Source organism: Lycium ferocissimum, unplaced genomic scaffold (assembly GCF_029784015.1).
Source record: "Lycium ferocissimum isolate CSIRO_LF1 unplaced genomic scaffold, AGI_CSIRO_Lferr_CH_V1 ctg4064, whole genome shotgun sequence".
Lineage (NCBI taxonomy): Eukaryota > Viridiplantae > Streptophyta > Magnoliopsida > Solanales > Solanaceae > Lycium > Lycium ferocissimum.
The window spans coordinates 17,955-38,508 of record NW_026725554.1 but is presented as its reverse complement, the minus strand read 5'-3'; the positions used below and the strand labels follow the sequence as shown (position 1 = coordinate 38,508).

The following is a 20,554-nucleotide window of genomic DNA, read 5'->3' as shown; positions in this document are numbered from 1 at the left end:
ATCCGTTAAGACAAGAATGTTCCCCGTGGCATATAGACTGGTCATGACACCCCTCATTTGGGGGGGGGGGGGGTTAGATACAATGAGTCAAGCTAAGCTTGGCTCTTCTCTACCCCTTTTGAGGTGTCTTGAAAAGGCCATTGTAACACCTCGTAGTTTTGTATATTGGGATTCGTTAGGTGCTAGCTGTTCAATTATAGGCACTGGAGTTACTTTCTAGGATATATGAGATTATATGCGTCTACCTTATGGTTATGAGGGTTTAAGTTCATGTAAAAGGTCATGGAAGGATTGGAGAACAAGTGAATTAAGGAAATTAAGTTTGTCAGAACTTTGGAGAAAAGATGGGCAAGGTTTCGTACGATAATTTTGGTATAAATTGAGAAAGAAATATTTCCTAGTATATCAGGAGTTTTGCAGTAAAACAAAAGCCTAAATTGAAGATCAGGAAGTCTAATTTCCAACGCAACAAACAGTGTGTCAATTCGACATCAGAATCAAACATTATAAGCATTTCAAGACGGATTGCCAGAGCAGGGATTAACCCTGCGCGAACACGCTTGGAGGTGGAGCGAACGCGCAGAGAAGCACTGAGCAACCCAGCGCGAATGCGCCCCAAGGCTGCGCGAACGTGCAGAGCAAATATTAAGTTGGCGCAAACTGACTCTAAAATAAGATAAAAAGGGGATTTACCCCTCATTTTCACTTATTCACCCCTCAAACCTATCCCCAACCCTCTGGAACATTCTCCCAACTTCCACCAATAAAATTGTAGCTCAAATCATGTGAAATCTCGAGATTTAGGTTCGGATAGCGTATTGTTGTGATTATATTATCGTATTGCAGTGGATCTTGGCTTGGATTCAAAGTAAATATTGAAGATATTGCTGTTCTAGTAAGAACAAGGTATGAATCTCTCTTTATTGATATTGATTTAGGTTTACTTATGAAGGTAGAGCTATTAAATAGTCGTATAATGAATTAGTTGATTGAGAAATCGGGAAAATATCGTGTGGGATGTTTTATGGAGTATATTGGTATTGAGGATGATGCTGTTGATGTTAGTATTGTTGTTATTGGTGGTGGTTGTTGGTATTGTGATTTCGGGCTAGGGATATAAATAGAGGAGATGCTACCCGAATTTCGGCAGATTCTAAAAGGAATTAATTTGAAAGCTTACAACAAGCATATGACGATAAGCCTAACAATAGTATGAATTCTCTTGAATGTAGATTTACAAGCTTGGAAGGACAAGCGTTAAGTAGTTAAGGAGACCAAACAGGTATGTTAAGGCTGTCCCTTTCTTTCTAAAGGCATGATTCTCTTCTTATGAACCCATACATGACTTCTATAATATCCTTATTGCTAAAAATGCTAGAAGCTCATGATTCTCAAGGTTCTTATAATATTATTGATAAGTGTTCTCCCTGATGATGATGATTTCATTTTGGAGATTCCAAAACTTATGGTTTTGATGCTATTATGATATTATTGAGCTTATTTTATGATTTTCTAGATTTTATTCATTGTTGTTGATCTCACCTTATGATAGTTATTCCTTCAAGGTGAGATATAGCGATAACGATTGTTCCATAATATAAATCGGAGGTTACCGACCTTACATCACTCCGATAAAGTAGTAGCTTTTATTTGGGCTCTCATGCATGCTATTTATATTATATATGTATCTATGGGATATGGGGAAAGGTGATGGCTTTATATACGTATAACCACCTGATCAGTTGGTATATTATGATATTGTCCCGAACGCAGATGCCCGCAGCAATATATATAATGATGATATGATATATGGATCGGGCTGTATATTCCGCAGCAATATATATCAATATATATATATATATATATATATATATATATATATATATATATATATATATATGTATGAAAATGTTTATTTTCTAAAGTTAAGCATGCATGATATCCGTCTTAAAAGGAAATTCGACGTATAGGTTATCTCTTTATCTCATGTTATGTTCCACATCTCCTGTTATGTTGTTATTCATGCCTTACATAGTCAGTACATTATTCATACTTACATCCTTTCTTGTGAACACTGCGTCATGCCCACAGGAAACCAGGGATATGGATCAGATCCTTAGGAGCTTCATCAGCGGAGTTTCAAAAGCGTTCGATTTGCTTCGGAGCTGCAATCTATTGGTATTACTCTTTTGTGCATGTACTAGGGCATGGCGAAGTCCTGGCCCATCCTTATGAACTTCTATAATCTATATCGAGGCTCGTAGATGGATATGTGTAGCTAGATATCCCATAACCTTATCAGTTCATATTGTTGTATAATATTATGGCAGCCTTGCCGACTTGTGATGATGGGCATAGTTGTTGATGGTTATTTAGAGATGTGTCATTATTTTGTGACATATGCCCTTACAACTTATGATACCTATGAGCTAGCTTTGTGGACCACCTAGAAATGATTATGAGATGTATGTTTAGAGTTGCTTGGTAGGTTAGCTCCGGGTGCCAGTCATGGCCCTCCGGTTAGGATGTGACAAAAGTGGTATCAGAGCAGTTCATTCTAGGGTATGTCTACAAGCCGTGTCCAGTAAAGTCATGTTTATGGGTGTGAACTGCGCCGCACTTATAAACAGGAGGCTGCGGGGCATTTAGGAATGATTGACCTTTCTTTCTCATCTTAGATCGTGTGATAGAGCTATGTCATCCGGATTCCCTTCTTCCTAATTGTGTACTATGATTTCAGCGATGCCTATGAAGAGAAAAGAAACAGAGGCCCATAAGGGCAAGACTGTAGCAGGAAGAAGGACTGAGCGGGACCCGCCTGTGAATATAGAGGAAGGCGAGTCCCAGAATGAGGTTCCATCTCGGACCTTTCCTACTCCACCCATTTCAGAGGAGCATGAAGGGGCCTTAGCTCCAACTCTAGCACCCTCAGTTCCTTCACCAGATGCCACGGGCCAGGAAATGAGATAGGCCATTCTTTTACTGACCTAATTTGTAGCCGCTCAGGCACAGCGGTAGGGTGTGGGCCATGGTAATAGGGGTCAGAGGAAGAGGGTCAGGTCTTCAGGGTTTGACAGTAAGTTCAGAGGTGGCCCAAGGCAGCAGTTCTATAAATATTCAGCTCATTCAACAACTAGTGCACCTCCACATTTTCGTGGACCCAGGTTTGATAGACCTACTTATTCCAGACCGAGTCAGAGCTCCAGAGTTTCGGGTTCCCAGTATAGAGGTGAATCCGGTCAGATGAGGCCACCTTTGTTTCGATTCACTCAGTGTGGTAGGCCGCATTCTGGATCGTGCCGATTATGGTTAGATATTTGTTATGCCTATACTTGGCCAGGCCATATCAGGTGTGACTGTCCATCGATACGTGGTAAAGGTAAGGTCCCTTCCACAGGATCAACAGCTGGTTTTTTCTCATTTGTACGCCCTCCAGGGCAAAGCTCACCGACACCAGTAGGTCGTGGTAGAGATCGAGGAGGAGCGTCCAGTTCGAGTGGTCCTCAGCATCATGCCTATACACTAGCTAGGCGACAGGATCTTCAGTTTTCCCCTGATGTTGTCATAGGTATATTATCAGTATTCTCTTATGAAGTATATGTATTGATTGATTCGAGTTCTACGTTGTTGTATGTTACTCAGTATGTTACCAGTTGATTTGGGGTGACGCTTGAGTCGATTGGAACCTTTTGAGGTGTCTACACCTTTTGGTGACCCAGTGGTAGCTAGATGGGTATATAGGGATTGTGCGGTTCTAGTTTGCGACCGTTATACTATGGCTGATTTACATGAGTTGAAAATGTTAGATTTTGATGTTATTATGGGTATGGATTGGCTGGTCTCCTGTTACGCCAATGTTGATTGCAGAACAAAAATTGTTCATTTCCAATTTCCGGGAGGATCAATTTTAGAATGGAAAGGTAATACAGCGTCCCCGAGAGGTAGGCTTATTTCCTATCTCAAAGCGAGAAAGATCATTGCTAAGGGCTATATCCATTATTTAGTCCGGGTTCAAGACACAGAAGCAAAACCGCCAACTCCTCATTCTGTCCCAGTAGTGAATGAGTTTCTAGATGTGTTTTCGGATGAGCTTTCAAGTCTTCCACTAGAACGAGAGATTGAGTTTACCATTGAGGTGTTACCGGATACTAAACCCATATCTATTCCTCCTTATAAGATGATGCCTGTAGAATTAAGCGAATTAAAGGAGCAATTAAAAGATTTGCTAGAAAAAGGCTTTATTAGGCCTAGTTCATCGCCATGGGGAGCACCTGTGCTGTTTGTAAGAGAGAAAGATGGTTCCTTGCGGATGTGCATTGACTACAAGTAGTTGAACAAGGTGAAGATAAAGAATAAATATCCACTTCCAATAATTGATAATTTATTTGATCAGTTGCAGGGTGCCAAATGGTTCTCAAAGATAGATTTGAGATTCGGGTATCATCAGGTGAGAGTCAGGGAGGAGGACATTCCAAAGACAACCTTCAGAACTAGATATTGTCATTTCGAGTTTCAGGTAATGTCATTTGGATTGACTAATGCACCAGCGGTGTTTATGAATTTGATGAATAATGTGTTTAGGCCTTTCCTGGATCTATTTGTGATTGTGTTTATCGTTGATATCCTGGTGTATTCTCGATCTGAGACAGGGCATACAGATCATTTACATACCTAAAGTTCTTTGGACCCGGGAGTTATATGCTAAATTTTTAAAATGTGAGTTCTGGTTAAATTCTGTAACTTTTTTGGGGCATATCATTTCAGCTGATGGTATTCGGGTGGATAACCAGAAGACTGAAGCGATGAAGACTTGGCCAAAACGTACAACACCTACTGAAGTTCGTAGCTTTCTGGGGTTGGTCGGTTACTACAGGAGATTTGTAGAAGGATTTTCTTCTATTTTGGCACCATTGACGAAACTGACTCAGAAATCAGCTAAATTTCAGTGGACGGACGCGTGTGAATGCAGTTTTCAGGAGCTGAAGGATGGATTGATTTCTTCCCCAGCCTTGACACTTCCCGAAGGATCGGAGGGCTATGTTATCTATTGTGATGCCTCAGGTGTTGGGCCAAGTTATGTGTTGATGTAGCATGGCAAAGTTATTGCTTATGCTTCAAGGCAGCTACGGAAACATGAGAAAAACTGCTCGACTCATGACCTAGAGTTGGCTGCGATTATTCATGCATTGAAGATGTGGAGATATTATTTATGGTGTTCATGTTGATATTTATACAGAACACAAAAGTCTTCAATATATTTTCAGACAGAAGGAATTGAATTTGCGGCAAGGGCGGTGGTTGGAGCTATTGAAAGATTATGATGTGAGTATCTTATATCATCTGAAAGGAGAATACGATGGGCGATTCTCTTGCTTAGCGGCAAATCCACAGGCGGTTTATGATATTCAGCTGAAGAAAAGGGAGTTAGCTCATGAGCTTTAACAGCTAACCGTCCTAGGAGTTCGCTTGATAGACTCAGACAATATGGGAGTTACCATTTAGAACTCAGCTGTTACGTCATTAGCAGTTGAGGTGAAAAAAAAACGCCAATATAAGAATCCCATGTTAGTTCATTATAGAGATACACTTCCTCAGAAGGAGAAGTCACCATTTGAGGTTCCTGCAGATGGAGTTTTTAGGAACAACAAAAATGTATCATGCTCTCAAGTCAATTTATTGGTGGGATGGAATGAAGAAAGATATAGCAGAGCTCGTGGCTTAACGTCCCAATTGGCAGCATATGAAATCCGAGCATCAGAAGCCCGGGGGATTACTGCAAGTTATAGGGATTCCGACTTGGAAATGGGAAGTAATTAATACGGATTTCATTACAGGGTTACCCCATTCTCGGCGTAAGTATGATTCTATATGGGTGATTGTGGATAGACTTACAAAATCAGCTCGTCAGAGCTACATACTCAGCCGAAGATTATGCAAAGCTTTCTATTAAAGAGATAGTACGACTCCATGGTGTCCCATTATCCATTATTTCTGATAGAGGAGTACAGTTTATAGCTAATTTTTGAAAATCTTTTCAAGAAGGTTTGGGGACTCAGGTGCATCTTAGCACAGTATTTCATCCACAGACCAACGAACAAGTTGAGTGCACTATTTAGACCCTTGAAGATATGTTAAGAGCATGGGTGATAGATTTTGGAGGAAATTGGGATGGTCATTTGCCGCTTATTGAGTTTGTGTACAACAATAGTTACCACTCCAGTATTCAGATAGCCTCGTATGAAGCTTTATATGGGGGAAAGTGTAGATCACCGGTTGGATAGTTTGAAGTGGGAGAGACCAAACTAGTAGGATTAGATTTAATCCAGCATGTGGTGGAGAAAGTTAATCTTATTCAGGATCGATTAGTAACAGCCCAAAGTCGACAGAAGTCTTATACGGACAATCGCTGACGGGACTTGGAGTTCTAAGTTACTGACTGGGTATTCTTGAAGGTGTCGCTGATGAAAGGCATTATGATATTTGGTAAGAAGGGTAAGCTTAGCCCTCGATACATTAGACCTTACAAGATTGTACGTAAAGTGGGCCAAGTAGCCAATGAGTTAGATCTACCCTCAGAATTGGAGACAGTCCATCCTGTCTTTCATGTCTCAATGCTTCGTAAGTGTGTTCGAGACCCTTCTAGAGTTATACCTGTGAATGATGTCCAGATCACTGAACAATTTTCCTACGAAAAAGTTCCCATTACAATCCTGGATAGACTAGTTTGGAGGCTGAGAACTAAAGATGTAGCCTCAGTTAAAGTTCTATGGAGAAACAATAATAAGGAAGAAATGACTTGGGAAGCTGAGGAAGATATGAAGTCCAGGTACCCACATTTGTTTCCACTCCCAGAAGAAGTTCAGACAGAGACATCATTGTTTTTAGGTGTGTAATTCTTTCCTTTTATAGTTCCTTGGTTGTATGGGGCCATTATTATTGTTGTTGTTATAGCCCTGTGAGGCACTGTATATTTTGGGTTGTTATGACAGGATGGTAGTGGTACAATTACAGGAGAAACTCTGGTGAAATTTTCGTAGAATTCCTAAGAGTTTAACATTTGAGGACGAATGTTTCTAAGGGGGGAGGAATGTTACACCTCGTAGTTTTGTACATTGGGATTCGTTAGGTGCTAGTTGTTCAATTGTAGGCACTGGAGTTATTTTCTAGGATATATGAGATTATATGCGCCTACCTTATGGTTATGAGGGTTTAAGTTCATGTAATAGGCCATAGAAGGATTAGAGAACAAGTGAATTAAGGAAATTAAGTTTGTCGGAACTTTGGAGAAAGGATGGGAAAGATTTCGTACGATAATTTTGGTCTAACTTGAGAAAGGAATATCTCCTAGTCTGTCAGGAGTTTTGAAGTGAAACGAAAGCCTAAATTGAAGCTCAGGTAGTCTAGTTTTCAACACAACAAACTGCACAACGATCTGACATCGGAATCAAAGGTTATGAGCATTTCAAGATGGATTGCCAGAGCAGGGATTAACCCTACGCGAACACGCCTGGAGGTGGCGCGAACGCGCAGAGAAGCTCTGAGCAACCATGCGCGAACGCGCGGAGCAAATATTAAATCTGTGCAAACCGACTTTAAAACAAGATAAAAAGGGGATTTACTCCTCATTTTCACTCATTCACCCCTCAAACCTATCCCCAATCCTTTGGAACATTCTCCCAACTTCCACCCATAAAATTGTAGCTCAAATCAAGTGAAATCTCGGTATTTAGGTTCGGATAGCGTATAGTTGTGATTATAATATCGTATTGTGGTGGATCTTGGCTTGGATTCAAAGTAAATATTGAAGATATTGCTGTTCTAGTAAGAACAAGGTATGAATCTCTCCTCATTGATATTGATTTAGGTTTACTTACGAAGATAGAGCTATTAAATAGTCATATAATGAATTAGTTGATTGAGAAATCGGGAAAACATCGTGTTGGATGTTCTATGCAGTATATTGGTACTGAGGATGATGTTGTTGATGTTAGTGTTGTTGTTATTGTTGTTGGTTGTTGGTATTGTGATTTCGGGCCAGGGATATAAACAGAGGAGATGCTACCCGAATTTCGGCAGATTCTAAAAGGAATTAATTTGAAAGCCTAAGACAAGCATATGAAGATAAGCCTAACAATAGTATGAATTCTCTCAAATATAGATTTACGAGCTTGGAAGGATAAGCGTTAAGTAGTTAAGGAGACCAAAAAGGTATGTTAAGGCTGTCCCTTTCTTTCTAAAGGCATGATTCTCTTCTTATGAACTCATACATGACTTCTATAATATCCTTATTCCTAAAAATTCTAGAAAGTCATGATTCTCAAGGTTCTTATGATATTATTGATGAATGTTCTCCATGATGATGATGATTTCATTTCTGGAGATTCCAAAGCTTATGGTTTTGATGCTATTATGAGATTATTGAGCTTATTTTATGATTTTCTTGATTTTATTCATTGTTGTTGATCTCACCTTATGATAGTTGTTCCATCAAGGTGAGATATAGCGATGACGATTGTTCCATAATATAAATCGGAGGTTACCGACCTTACGTCACTATGATAAAGTAGTAGCTTTTATTCGGGCTCTCATGCATTATGATATATGGATCAGGCTGTACGTTCCGCAGCAATATATATAATGATGATATGATATATGGACCGGGCTGCATGTTCCGCAAACAATATATATATATATATATATAATGTATAAGAAAATGTTTATTTTTCTAAAGTTAAGCATGCATGATATCCGCCTTAAGAGGCAATTAGATGTACAGGTTATCACTTTATCTCATGTTATGTTCCACATCTCCTGTTATGTTGTTATTCATGCCTTACATACTCAGTACATTATTCATACTAACGTCCTTTCTTGTGGACACTGCGTTCATGCCCGCAGGAAAGCAGGAAGACGGATCAGATTCTTAGGAGCTTTATCAGCGGAGTTTCAGGAGCGCTCCTGTCACGACCCAACCCCGTAGGCCGTGACTAGTGCCCGAGCTGGGCACCCATACGCACTCAATAACCGAAATCAGCATACAAACAATCTATACCTACATAGAGCTCATACGTGGTTCCAAACTGTCACATACAAACATATAAACTGCACAAAAGCCGGTAAGGCTGTCATAATATATATAACGTAGCAAAGCATACATACACGCAGCCGACAAGGCTGGCACGGCGGATGGGCCGCCCAAACACAACTTACTCAACGCATCCGAACCGAATTGTACATAACCCACATCTATGTCTACGTACCTAATACGTAACGACAAAAATCGATGACGGGATAGGGCCCCGCCGTACCTCGAATAAACATAATCATATACATCGGGAGAGTATATACCCAAAATATCACTTCCGGTATAGGGAGCACTGCGAACGACGGGAGAATCGGGAATCCTACGCGGTGGATCACCAAAACGCGTATCTGAATCTGTACCTGCGGGCATGAAACGCGACCGAAGAAAGGGGGTCATACGGAATATGTACCGAGTATGCAAAGCGAGAAGTACGAAAAACGAAGTCATAACCGATAAAGCACCGAACGCGAGCATAATAAGCCGAATACCAAGGTACTTACATCTGACCTCCAAATTATACATAAGCGGTACAGAAGACAAATAGGATAATCAGGATGTCAAAATGCTTCGCTTTCTTTTGAAAAATATTTCTGCCTCGTATATACGGAAAATCAAACATACCATACGAGCTGACATTATCCGATTGCCGAGGAACGTACGGCCCGATCCATATATAACATAATAATCATAACGTACCGTCATATTATCATACATCATACCCCATATCATATTGTATCATCAAATCATCACATACCACATATACACACATACCGCGGCCAGGAACCCAACGGTAATATCACATATACACATACCGCGGCCAGGAACCCGGCGGTAATATCACATATACACATATATTGCGGCCAGGAACCCAGCGGTAATATCTCACATGCAATACCGCGGTCAGGTACCCAACGGTCAACATCACATAGTGCGCATGATATCATAATCGGCCCGGGACTCGGTGAAAGAAGTAATAACAGAATGCACAAGCAGATTCATAAGTAACCAAATACGGTTTAAAACATTTTCAAAGATTTAATAAGTTAATCAAAACGATCCATCGTTTATAAGCCACAACAGTAGTCAAATCAGATTTTCTTCCGAATACCACTCGGGAACATATCAAACCGAACTTCAGAGATCATAGTCATGTATCGGGATCGTAAGTATATGAATCAACACTTCAGGCTCAGCAAACAAATATATAATCATACTCAGGGGTCGAAAAGGTAATCATATTAAGTTCTTTTCAAAAAAATTATTAGTACTACACAAAGAAAAGTCGCGGGGCCCACGGACGAGCGTCAACCCGATCCGGGTCCGCCTATGAAAATCATAGTCATCCTATGTTATCGAATCATTATTACAAATTCAAAAGATAAGTAAACTGATCGTACTTGAAATCGGAATAATAGTAATATCATATCCTTTCAAAAATCGTCGGACGTACATAAGAAGAGTCGCGGGACCCACGAACGGGTGTCGACCCGAGCCGGGCACGCCTATGGAAAACATAATCATCATATATCAAGGAATCATTTTTGAGCATATCGAGGCAATCCGAGCCTTTACCGGAAAGATACGAGCGTTCGTAGTTACTTAACTTTTTTAAAGGCCAAACTTTTTTATGCAAAAGTTAAAAATCAAATATTTTCAAAGACATAAAAGCCAATATTTCATCATATCAACATACGAATTCCAAGAAACGAATAAGAGTCATAAAAATGCTCGGATTGCGAGAATCGAATTTCCTCGAAGCTCGTGCCATAGCCTACTTGAAGCTAAGGCTTGCCAAAAGAAGAAAGGATTAGGCTTTACATACCTCAAACGCTCTCCAAGCTACTCCAAACTCAAGCTAATGTCAATTTATGCCCCGAGCTCCCCAAGGTCTACAAATGCGTCAACGGATATCAAATATTAGCTATAGCCATTTAGGCATTTAATTCCAAACCAACACTAAATTCTACATAAATTTGGGCAGCATTTCCCCTGTAAATAGGCCAACCCCGAGAATTTAACTCGGCCAAATCAACAACAACAACAACAACAACAACCACCAACCTAGCAACATCAATAAGTAATCCGAAAGGCAATATAACATTAATAACCCTCTTTTACATCACTCGGCAACTTTCAATATATTCGATTCAACGACTTGCATTCAAGCTAACATCAACGCTTATACATTCAAATATCAACCCGAGTCCATACTAACAACACTTAAGAACATTTCAAACAATTTATACAATATTTCCAACAATCCAACAAGGCTCCAATTTGCCCAAAAACTGTCCCCAAACCCGAGAACAACTATGACCCATTTCTAACTTCCGAATCATGATTTGCATCCACAATTCACATTCTAACAATGCTATTCTCATCAATATACAAATTACATTAAATGCACAATAACCTCCAAATCAGCCCATACATTTACAACATCAATCTTGAGTCATTAAAAACTCATTTCCAACATAGAATTCATAACGACGACGACTAAAACATTAATCGATATTAACCCATTCTTTGTCATATACCATGACCTATTTTCGGCCAACACAACATATATACATATTGATGATTCTCATTCATTCTTCACCCTACAATGATCATAACATACTAACTAGACCTTAATTCATCACTCAAACATAACACAACACACACACACACTTCACACGCCCAACCTCATACACATGGCCTCAATTCCAACTTACTATATTCGATGAATTTCCTTCATTTTAGCATACTACAATATACATACAACCTTTATAACACATAAAACATAATCAAATCTTACCTTTCTTCCTTCAACCTCACAACAGGCTAGGGTTTGCGATACTGAAAACTAGCGGGTTGATCGCTCCAACGACACGTCCACGCTACTTAGGGACCTCAAAATAGTGGGTTTGCATCAACAAAATATTTTTGGAGTGGCTAGAATTGAACTTGGTTTTCCACCCTTCTTGGCCGAGAGCCTCTATCTTGAGCTCTTCAACTTCTTATTTTTTTTCTAAGTGTTGAACAATGTAGAGTGAAGTAGTAGTCATCCTTTAATAATGCAAGACTTATACAAGAGTCCCCTTGGCCCACACCATGTGTTGGAGCAATAGAAATTGAACACAAATTATGTGGGCCATTTCCAAATACCACACGGCCAAGGGCCAAATATTTGCATGATTTGCAAGTTCCAATTATATCACTTTTGATCCCAAATTTTCCAAATTATTCTATGCCAACAAATTCATGAACACATTAGGTTTTAAAATGAAACCGAAGGTCAAAAGTCCCGACTTCATATCCCGAAATGGTCTTGTCTCTAACTTATCACAGTTAATCCGAATTGTCCCAATGTACAAAATGCGGGATATAACAACTCCATTTGCTTCGGAGCTGCAGTCTATTGGTATTACTCGTTTGTATATATACCAGGGCATGGCGGAGTCCTGCCCCATCCTTATGAAGTCCTATAATCTATATAGAGGCTCGTAGATAGAAGTGTGTAGCTAGATGTCCCATAACCTTATCAGTTCATGTTGCTGTATAATATTATGGCAGCATTGCCGGCTTGTGATGATGGGCATAGTTGTTGATGGTTATTTAGAGATGTGCCGTTATTTTGTGACATATGCCTTTACAGATTATAATACCCATGAGCTAGCTTTGTGGCCCACATAGAAATGATTATGAGATGTATGTTCTGAGGTGCTCGGTAGGTTAGCTCCGGGTGCCTGTCGTGGCCCTTCAGTTGGGTCGTGATAGCCATTCTAAACCAAGTGGCCCATACTGTCTTTAAGAATACTTATCATACCCCCACAATCAACATCGGACCAATTCCAATTTCAACACCATTCATTTTAGAGCACAAACACAATGCATTGATTATTTCATCCTCCTAATTCTAAGTGTAAGAGGATTTCTAAAAAAAAAAAAATGATACAGGACCAACTATTACTAGACAGAGCATAGTTTTCATTCTTTAATCTAAGTTATACTATGATATTCAGTAAAATCTAGGCAACACAATTTAGTTAAAGAAATGAGAGGTTTTTACCAACCTAAGATTAACTAAGTGTTCGTACGTTCAGACCAAGTTGAGTGCCTTCATATGACCAAGTCCATACATAAACACCATACCAACTTTGACACACATTCCTCAGGAAGCAAACAACATATCAGACAAGTCAATATCCTCAAGAAAAGGAAAGGGAAACATGGGTTCAAACAACTAAGTGAATAATTCATCTCTTTAGGACTTAATTAGTGGCGCAATTTTAACCTCTCTAATCATGACAAGGACATGACAGACACCTATTCCTTGTTTCAAACTTAGTTTAGACAACATGAAATTCAAAAATCCCCAAGGCATGACAAAGATGTAACAAACAACTGTCCCTCTATTCTAATTTAGCTTTTGGCAACAAGAAATCACGAGAATTTTCCCCCAAGGCATGGCAAACCACCCTTGGCCAATTACCAACTCTTACTGAACTCTACAGTCATGAGAAACAAAGTCTAGGGAGTTTAGGAAGCCTTAGGGTCCTAAAAGAAGGGCAGGACAGGTTGAGGTCATAACCTCCCCCTCCCTTTCCTACATCTCACTTTCAATAAAAAGGGATCCCAGGCTCTATTGGTCATTACCTTTAGTTCATACCAGGGCTCACCTTTTACTCTCCCGAAGCAACCCCATCCCTTTACCTTATTCTACTACCAAATGCCAACCCCCAAAACCAATGGACAAAGGTGGTTTGCTATTGCTCACCCCCTTAAAATGAGTCTCACCTAGACCCCCTGATTAGTCACATAAACTAAACAGTTTCTAGTCAACTTCAGTTTTAAAACCATACTATGTGAAGCCTTATTGATTACCTCTAGCCATTAACACATAAGAAAGTTTGAATAATTAAATCACTTAAGAGTTTAAAGAATCAGATTGAATACTAAACTCCAGGTTCAAAATAGTTCCATCTCCAGTTGATCAATTATTTTTTAGACAGTTAAAAGGTACATCAAGCCTCAAATCATCTTTTAAAGCTATCTCAAACTTCTTTTGAAAATTCAGACATGAACCAGATAAGAGAGAAAGTCTGATAATATGAATGCACAGTTTCAATTCTATTCAAATGAAACCAAACATGACACTTAGTCCTGCTAATAGCATATGGTATTCCCCTTTTTATTTTAAAACAATCTCAACAGTTTTTATTGACTTTCATTAACTCCTAATGGACCTTTGGACACCCTATTATCTTATTAGTGATCTTGAATTTCAACTTCATTTTAAACTTCCTTATCCTACTCTAGAACATCACTTTCTTTAAAATTACCCTTTAGTGCACAACATATAACCATTTAGAATTACTTGACTAACTTAAGCACATTCAAGCAGACCTGGGGAGGCTCAGACCCACACAAGTGCAAGCAAATTTAACTCTAAATGCCTTATCCAATTGTCACAGATTTCTTATAGACATGCCTAGTTCCCCTAACTTCTGTCTTAACCTGATCGGGATTGTCACGACCTGACTAGGGCCATGACGGGTACCCGGGGCTAACCACCGAGCACCACTCATTCTATTAATCATCCTGCATTCATTCATATTTCTTATGCTCATAATCATAGAAAAGTTATTTTCATTTGAAACATATTCACTTTATATGCATAAGCCCTTCGGCTATCAAAATAATATATATATACATACATACAATGAGAAATTGTGAGACCATACTACCCACAACTACGCATCTACGAGCCTCTACTAGAGTACTAGACATATAGGTGGGATAGGACCCCGCCATGCCCAAAACATATTTGTACACAAAAGAATAATCAATGGCACCTCTGGGACAATGGAGTGCTTTCAGATCAGCTAATAGCTCCTACGAGTCTGGATCACCTCCCTGTTTACCTGTGGGCATGAACACAGCGTCCAAAGAAAACGGACATTAGTACGAACATTGTACTGAGTATGTAAGGCATCACCAATAATAATATGTCAATGAAATAAGGAAGCATCAAATGAGGAGCAATCTATAACTGACTGTCAATTATAAAAGAAATAATGCATGTTGGCTTACTTCATAATCATCATCATATCATGTATGCACATATGTATAAGCTGCCCGTCCATATAGGTACGGTGTGATAATCATTAGCATTAGCCTGCGTCCAGGCCTCCCGCATCCGGGGTACCATCTCATGCCGCCCACTAGTGGTGTCTGCCCATGCCATCTAGACATGGTGTATACGCTGCCCGCCTTAGCGGTGACTGCCCGGCCATATAGGCGCGGTGTAACATCATCATCATATACTTATCATAATGCATGCATAGAAACTCAAAGACAACTATACTTTATCGGGGTGATATAAGGTCGTGAACCCCGGTTCCATTATGGAGCATTCATAAACATTCTGCCTCATCTTGAAGGAATTAGCATATAAGGTGAGTGTATATAATAAAAAACTTCAATGGATTATAGATAGCATCATTAGCTTTATAGGAACATCATATCATGGACTCTAGAATCTTTAGACTTAAGCTCATCATAATCGTTATCGTACTCATAAGGTATCTCTTATCTCATATGGCTATTTATGAACATAGACTCTTAGCTTTTCCGGAATGTAGGAAATTCTTGAAGAAAGAGGAAAATCATGCCATAAGATTTCATGCCTTAGAAAGAAAGGACTAGTCTCACATACCTTTTTCGTTTAACTAATCTATCGCTTGCTTGTTCTCCTTCAATGCCCGCGTTTCTATCTTCAAGAGAATTCGCATAACATTAGCTAAGCGATTATAAGAACGTGCTTACTAAAGCTAGAGAAAATTGGGCAACATTTTCTTTCTTTATACAACTTTCCTCATATTCCATATCAACTCCCAAACATCCATAACATCATTCATAATATTGTAAATAACAATCATCATTTATCTACAATATCCACATTTCACAATTTCACTTCAATTTCCCCATAATTCACTATTACGCTCTCTCATGTATAATGCTCATTCCATGTTCTAAATGTCATTCATAATCTACTTACAATCACAACATATCCATATTCATGATTCACTCCAAACTACTACTCAAGAGTGACACTATTCCCACATTCATGACCCATTTTCTATATCCTTCTACAATCCAAGTGTTTTAACTTTTCAATACCTCAAACATCATGAAAATACCATAAAACTTACCTTAGATAGTGTAGGAACAAGCCTTGAGTGGAAATACTCTTCTTGCACCAAAACCCTAGTTCACTTCCACTGGGATTTCTTGGCTTAGATGAACTTTAATGTGTTGCATACACTTGGTTTTGTTGGTTTGATGAAGTTGATCATCAATTTCTCTTGGGTTCTTGTGGATGAAGAGTGGAGAGAGTTCTAGAGTGTTCTAGAGAGAAGTGGTGTGAAAATGAAATGAATTAATGAACTTGGGTCTCCTTTTTAATAACTTAAAATCTGATCCGTCGGGCAATTATACGGACACTTATACGGTCCGTATAAACTTATACGGTCCATATAAGTGATCGTGAAACCACCCTTCCAACATCTCGCTTCTGTGACCATTATAAAACACATTATACGGTCGGTATAAGTGACCGTATAATCCCACTAGTGAGGGACCTTCACTGTGACGATTCTGCGGACTATTATACGGACCGTATAATCGTCCGTATAACTCATCTATTCGTCGATCTTGTTCTGGTCACTTCGTTTGATCTCCGATTCTTATGGAACCTTCTTAACACTTGTTTAACACTTCATCAACAGTCTAAGGGTCGTTATAACTCTTCTCCAAAACGTCATTAAACTCTTATTAATTCAATACTCGTAAATCTTGCCCGACACACAACATATAACTTGCTTTCCTTAACAACTTTCTTCCCTTACCTTAAATGTCTTTGAAATCTCGACTAGGGTCATCAAATGCTATTTCTTACTTATCAAAACATCGTATACGTCATGCCCTTCGTTAGTCTATTCACTGTATGCTAACGAGAAATTTTTCCGAGGTGTAATAATGATCCTTCCCAAGTTTTATTCCAGTCATAGCTCATGTCACTTAGTTAACATCAAACAAGTATGCAGGCCCACACAAGAACAAATTTAGGAAAGAGGAGATAAAAAAAAACAAAAGTCAGATTCTTATGAAACAAAGACAAATGCTTCAAATACTTCTAATAGATATCACAGCCTTTTGATGTTCTACTACATTCAACAGGATTAATGTTAGCTTAAAAGTTCATCAAACTAGTGTCTTGACTTAGGTGACCACATCCTCAACAAAAGTAAGGACCTTCAATATCTAGCAGAATATATGAAATCTATTCCACATATTTAAACAATCATTGCATTATTTAGGCATACACATTCAGTCTACTTACAAGACCACTTATTAATGTCAGACATGGCTAAAAATAAAGAGGGACAACCTCCACATCTATATCTTAATCAATGCCTAATTAATACGTAAACTCAACTAAACCACAGGCAAAATAGCAACTAATCAACATTAATAAGTTATTGACATTCAGACTAATACTAAACAATACCAAAATAAATAAACAGGATAGAACATTACCTTTATGGTGCAGTCCTGATAAAAAATGAATTTGAAAGCCTTGGGTGCTTCCAAAACCCACAACTTAGCCAGACAGACTCGAACAAAAGGAAAGAAGTAAAAATTTTCAACTCATAAAGACCTCACAATAGTGCAGTCTTAAAATTTTACTAATAGAGTCTTAAAAATTCGAGATTTTGGTCCTTTCTTTGAAATTCTCCAATTTTTTCTAACTCTGAAAAAAAAAAACTCCTTTTAATTTTTTGACTTTGAGACTCAAACTTTCTTTCGGAAAAAAAAACCTTTTTCCAACTTTTTTTTGCAAAGGGGTTGAGGTTCTATTTATAGAACCCCAAAAATCATCCAAACTCCAAAAACCATCGATGTGGGACAAATCCGTTTTCAGAAAAAATAAGCTTTAAGACCATATGTACGTCTCACATGGCCTCTCAAGCATATGGATGGTCAGATCTGAACCTTACTCAGTTCGATCCGACCTTTTCAAACCCAACCAATAAAATTTCAGCAAGGTACAACATCATACAACAAAATTAACCATAATAATCCATTTTTGACTAAGTAACTTCAAAGAAAAGAAAAAGAATAAAGTTTCTTTACCGATTCGGGCAAGATTCGAGTAAATACAAACTCGACATTAATTTCTTACACAAAAATGATGTTGCAACACTGCATATCTTACAACACACTGTAACCCTTCCATTTTTAGATGAGAGAGAAGAAGATTTTGCAGGCGGCGCTAGGGTTTTTATCAAGAAAGAGGAAGAGAGAGAAAGGGGAGGGGAGGGTTTTTTCTGAAAAAGGGGCAAATGAAAAAGAAAAGTGGGGATATACCCCTTTAATGCTTTGAACGATCTGGGCCGCGTATCAGCCTGGTTTGGATTGGACTCGGTCCAGATTTTAAAGAAAATAAAATAGGCCCTTTTTAATTGGTATACATATATATGTATACCTGGTATATCTATATGTATACCTAGTATACGTATATATGTAATTAAAGGATTAAAATTAGTAATATCTTAATTATGGATAAATTTAGGACCTATTTATTTATTTATTTCATAAAAATAGTTTTAAAAAATGGGCCAAATTATGTCAATGGGCCCAAAATTGCGAACAGGGCCCATAATGTATTCTGATCCAACTAATCGTTTCAATTATGGCCAAATTTTGGCCTTAATTGATTTCAATTTAGTTGGTCATTTCAATTATGACCATATTTGGCCTAATTAGCAGGTTTAAAAATTAAATTGCATTAATGACCTTGATTATTTTAAACCAATGAATTTGGTTATTTAAATCAAGGCCATTAAAAGGCTAATTTTACAAAATTAACCCAATTTCCTTGAACCATGAATTGGTCAAATTAATTGTGGCCATAACAGAATAATTTAAACCTCAATTTGCAATAAGGACCACTTAATTAACTAATTAAAATATTTAGGCTTAAGTAACTAAAACGCCCCTGAACTTGGCACGAATTGCAACTTTCGTCCCCAAACTATTGTTGCACTTCAAGACACCCCTAGACTTGGCAAAATGGGTTTCAATTAATCCCTGAGCTGCCATATGGCATAGTGAGTGTAGTCACACGCCAAGAGGCGCGTGAGAGGTGCCACATCAGCATAAAAATGGTAACAAATCCAATTTTCACATTTGCCTTTATATTTCTTTGACTTCCAACGGGTAACATCAGCCCCTTCTTCTTATTTAACCCCTCCCCCATTAAAATACACCACAACTTGAAATTCAAGTTTTTTTGTTCTCTTTCTTTTCTAATTGTTAAAGTTTCTCTCTATTGTAAGTTTCTCTCTCAATTATACTCATAACTAGAGTTTGTAGATGTGGATTTCTGGCGGTGGTGAGGATTTCATGGTCCGATGACAATCTGGGAAGGAAATTTTGGGGTTGTCAAAATTACAAGGTATGTAATTTTTATTTTTAGTATCTCAATTTTAGTATGATTTTGCTGGGTTTGTTTAATCTAGTCTCTGATTTACATCTAATTTTACCGGGTTTGTCACTAATTTTCGTTCACTTTTTATAGGTGAAAGGTCGAAGTTCTTGCAAATTTTTCGATTGGTATGAACCACCATTTCTGGAGCAAGCTAATATTGTTATTTGGGGTTTGTTGAAGAAGAAAAACAAATATGAGCAAGAGTTGAAGTGGTCAAGAACATTGAAGATTTGTCTAGCATTAGTGTCCTATTTAATTTGATGTTTTATCTTGGTTCTGGTAGTAGTACTAATTAGGTTGAAGTGAAGTTGTACTTAGATGATTAACAATGGTTGTGGTACTAATTATGTTGAAGTGAAGTTCTATTTAGATGATTAACAATGTAATCTAATTTTGGTTAGCATATTGAATATGATTATGATGACTTTGTTAAGCAATATGTTATACCATCTGGTTAGTAATGGTTAGCCTATTCAACATGCTAACCAACAACATTTATACCATATGGACACTATCAAAATCTGGGATGAAAAATCTGGACAATAACCATTGACCATTTCAATGCAAACCTGGACAAAACACCAACCAACATTCAATGGAAAATCTGGACAGAAAATAGCAACTACCATTCAATGCAAATCTGGACAATAAGCATTGACCATTTCAATGCAAACCTGAACAAAACACCAACTAACATTCAATGCAAAATATGGATAATAAACCAGTAACCAGTACCATTTCACGTCAAAATCTGGTAGAAATATCAACTACCATTCAATGCAAAACCTTGACATAAAATACCAAGTACCATTTCAATGAAAATCTGGACAATAAACCAATACCATTTAATACCAAATCAAGGTCATTGTCATATGCAACATAATTGGACAAAAAGAGCACTAACTGTCAACAAAAACTACCAAGCTACATTG

At 38.3% G+C, this 20,554-nt stretch overlaps 1 long non-coding RNA gene across 1 annotated transcript; it reads left to right on the top strand.

The window, feature by feature from the left end:
* The first annotated feature begins 19,110 nt into the window (after positions 1-19,110).
* On the top strand, positions 19,111-20,022 carry LOC132044247 (uncharacterized). Its single transcript, XR_009412082.1, has 3 exons — positions 19,111-19,299; positions 19,508-19,589; positions 19,713-20,022. It is a non-coding gene; the product is annotated as an uncharacterized LOC132044247 (long non-coding RNA).
* Positions 20,023-20,554: the final 532 nt, after the last annotated feature.